Raw genomic sequence first — 4,013 nt, forward strand, 5'->3', positions numbered from 1 at the left:
GGATTCCCCTGTCTGTCCATGTGGACCCACTGTTTAGCTCCCACTTCTAAGTGAGAACATACGATATTTGACTTTCTGTTTCTGAGTTATTTCACTTAGGAGAATGGTCTCCAGTTCCATCCACGTTGCTGCAAAACACACGATTCCATTCGCTTTTATGACTGAGTATATACAGCACATATTCTTTTTTTCTGAGACAGAGTGTCGCTGTGTCACCCAGGCTGGAGTGCAGTGGTGCAATCTCAGTTCACTGAAACCTCCACCTCCGGTTCACGCCATTCTCATGCCTCAGCTTCTGGAGTAGCTGGGACTACAGGCGCCCACTACCACGCCCGGCTGATTTTCTTTAGAGGGGGTTTCGCCATGCTGGCCAGGCTGATCTCAAATTTCTGACCTCAGGTGATCCACCCGCCTCGGCCTCCCAAAGTGCTGGGATTACAGGCGTGAGCTGCTACACCCGGCCCCACGTATTCTTTATCCACTCATCTATTAATGGATACTTAGGTTGATTTCCCAACTTTGCTATCATGAACAGTGTTGGAATAAACATAAAAAGATGGGATGCTTCATGAATTTGTATGATATCCTGTGCAGGGGCCATGCTCATCTTCTCTGCGTTGTTCCAATTTGAGTGTATGTGCTGCTCAAGCGTCCACCAGGACCGTTGGGTTCTATGTGAACTAACTCTCCTTTTGCCTCTTAGGCCTCGATATTCTTGCCTACTAAATGGGGTGTCAGACTACATGATCTCCAAGATCCCTTTATGGAGTACATAATAATTAACATAGGGAGGTGGAGAAAAAGTGTGTGCAGAGGTGGTTGGGCCATTCAGTGTGTGACAGAGGCTGGTCTCTGCAGTGTGGGTCATAGTCAGACATGTTCACAGGGCAGGGTCGGGGAGGCCACTGGAAGCCAATGCCAGCACAAAACATGGAAAGCCCAGATGCCCAAGGTCGCCAGGAACAGGATGTGTCTACCAGAGGGGCGGGAGGGTGAGAGAGAGAACACTAGGCTGGAGGCATCTGTGCCTTCCCAGGGAGGACTCTAACGTTTCCACTTTGTCCCACTGACACTGGGGAGCCTGGAAGGATTCTGAGCATGGCATGCGGGATGAAAGTGGCATTGCCATGGGGGTCTGACTGCTCCTAATGAGAATGGTCCTCACATGGGGTCTCCTGGTGTCACCGGCATTGCAGTGTCTCCGGTGATTTTCCCATACTGGAAGGAACGAACAGGTAAAGAAGATTGAGGCAAAAGAGGAGAACCTCAAGGAACCTGAACCTATTGGATTTTCTACCAGGGGGATTTCTATCCTAACTTGCCATTGCTAGCAGCACAGAGGTTTTGTGCTGTTCTTGATGCTTAGGAGTGATGTAACAGACTGGGGCACCTGGAAAACTCAAGTCAGCTTCTTTGAGAAACCTCTACAGAAAAATCAAACAACACTCACACCCAAAACAGCCACCACAAACCAGAACACCATCCTTTTTGCCCACAGGGGACAAGAAGGAGGGGGTTTTGTGGTAGTCAGATCCTTGATTTACCAACTGCCTGAATTGAAGTCATTCTCAGAAATAAAGGCGCAAACTAAATTGCAAAGGGGAGGCAAGTCTTTAACCCCAAGCATTGTTTTGGGGAAGACGGATCGCTTTGCCTAACTGGAGGGTAATAAACATTTCTTCCACAGCTGTTGAAACGTTTATACCCTTCACTGTTGAGACAAGAAGACTGACAAAGAAAGCAATCGAAATGTTAACAGAAGGACTGGATAATGTTATATTGACTTCTTTGGAATTACTAACCTTCCATGGAAAGAGAATGGCATCTTCTAAAAATTAAACATTATTCTAAGTCTAGGACACACTTCTTTCAAGCAGCCTAGGTAAGAGGATTTAGGAAGTTAGAAATGCAAACATTAGCTCAATAGATACAAAATAATTGAGTCTTATCCTTTCAATTTTTCTGATAAGGGAGGTTAAGGTGAAATGTCTAACTAATTCTCACCAGAAAGCAGGAATGCAGGGGAGAATTCCAGGAAAGAAGCCTTCGATCATTGCACACCAGGACAGATGGGTGTTCCCTCTGCACTGACCTGCGGGCAGTTACAGTCCCCACGTTGAACGGTGGCGGCCTCTGCTTACTCATCAGAGGCTGCCTGGCTTTCCAAGCTTACTCCAGAAACTTGTAGAGATTTGAGAAAACGCAACCACCTCTGCTAGCAAATTAGTCCCTGGGACCCCCTGGGTCTCCAGCATTTCAATCACCTCCCACCTTCTGCTAGCATCTCTGCTGAGTTCCTCTCACTAAGGGCCTGCCACGGAAGACTGCTCTACACCCAGTGCTGGTCCCAAATGCTCACTCAGCTTCGGCCACAGCCCAGGTCACCACCGACCAGGCCTTAAGAGTAGGATGCAATGAGTCCAGCAGGCAGATTTAGCAGCAGAGCTTCTGGGCACCTGCCTTATGCCGAGCCACAAGCTCCACAGAGCTGAGCTTTGTCCTCTTGTTGTCACTTCTAGTCCCTAATAGGGGCTCAGCAAACATTTTTTGAATGTGTCACCAGAAGAAAGCCTGAATGCATGCATTAGAGTTGGAAGTGAGAGAGAGGGAGGGGGAGTCATGGTTACTTAAGGATGATTTAGAAGAAGGGCCTGCCTTCAAGGAGCTTATAATCTGGTGGTAAGAATAAGAAAAAATTATAATATAAGGTAGTATAATAAATTAACTGCCTAAAATATAGAAACAAAGATAGGGATGATCTCATTACCCTTTAGTTCATACATTGCTTTAATTCTAAATCTTGGGATATGGTTGTAAGATGGTATTTGAGCCAAGTCTTGCACTATGGATAGGAATTCTCACAAACTGGCATGTGCTGCCTTCCTTTAGCCCTAGCCAGTGGCAGACATCACTAATTGATTTCTCCATGATAATTGATTACTGCAAGGCAGGGAAGGAGATACCATGTCTGAAAGTGCCTGTTCAATGTCTGATGCAAAGCAGGTGACTAATTCAAGTTCTTTTTTTTTCTTCCTCTTCTTCCTTTCCCAGAAAACCAAATAAGGGTCCCAGTGACACTTTGCCATGGATGTTCCCACTGTTGGAATTGCTGTCAATGTTACGTGTTTAGTGGATGAAAACCCAGTTCTAAATGGCATCACTAATCGATCATGGCTTGCTTTCCAACTGAGCTATACAATTCTTCTCAACACAGGGCCCTGAACTTACATCTCAGGCCTAGGAGGTGCAAATGTGTTATTTATTGCCCCACCCTGTTCTAGATTATGAGCAGCCATTCTAGGACCCGGGGTTCAGAAAAAGAGGGATTCCAGAGGAATGCACAATCACTGGTAACTCAGGGGCTTTGATGCAGTCCCAGGCATAGGATGTTCCTCCTCCTCAGGGTTTGACCATCAGCGTGTCTGCCCGCACCCAGAGCCATCTTCCTCCATCCCTCCTACAGGTCAGGGAGAAAACTGAGTCCTCATGCACTACACACGTATCATTGACAGCAATTCCAACAGTGGGAACATCCAAGGCAAAATGTCACTGGGACCCTTATTTGGTTTTCCGGGAAGGGAAGAAGAGGAAAAACAAAAAGAACTTGAATTAATCATTAGCTTTGCATCAGGCATTGAACAGACATGGTATCTCCTTCCATCCCTTGCAGTTCTGAAAGGATTATTATATGTATTCTATTGTATCATTATGTATCATGGTTTTTTAGCCACTGGTGTTATTGATAATGCCAGTAACTAAGTCAACCTGTTTGACCAACAACAAATTTGGATGTTTCTGACTTTTTTTGTAGACTTTTGCTGCTACTGTTAACTGCTCAAGGTATTCTAATAGGCACTTAGACCACACCTATGATTAGGAGTTCTTTGCAATTTGCTGTTCAGTCCCTAAACAGCAAGCAGACATCATATGGTCTCTAACAGGATTTGAATACCACTGGATTCTTTTGTCCTCTTCTGATTCCCTATTATACTCTTGCAAGTTCAACCAATAGC

General features: G+C 45.6%; 1 non-coding gene across 1 annotated transcript; it reads right to left on the minus strand.

Annotated features, from left to right (window-relative positions):
- Positions 1-550: 550 nt before the first annotated feature.
- On the minus strand, positions 551-652 carry LOC112636891. The gene has a single exon (XR_003122345.1). It is a non-coding gene; the product is annotated as a U6 spliceosomal RNA (small nuclear RNA).
- Positions 653-4,013: the final 3,361 nt, after the last annotated feature.

The sequence above is a fragment of the Theropithecus gelada genome, chromosome 12 (assembly GCF_003255815.1).
Source record: "Theropithecus gelada isolate Dixy chromosome 12, Tgel_1.0, whole genome shotgun sequence".
Classification (NCBI taxonomy): Eukaryota; Metazoa; Chordata; class Mammalia; order Primates; family Cercopithecidae; genus Theropithecus; species Theropithecus gelada.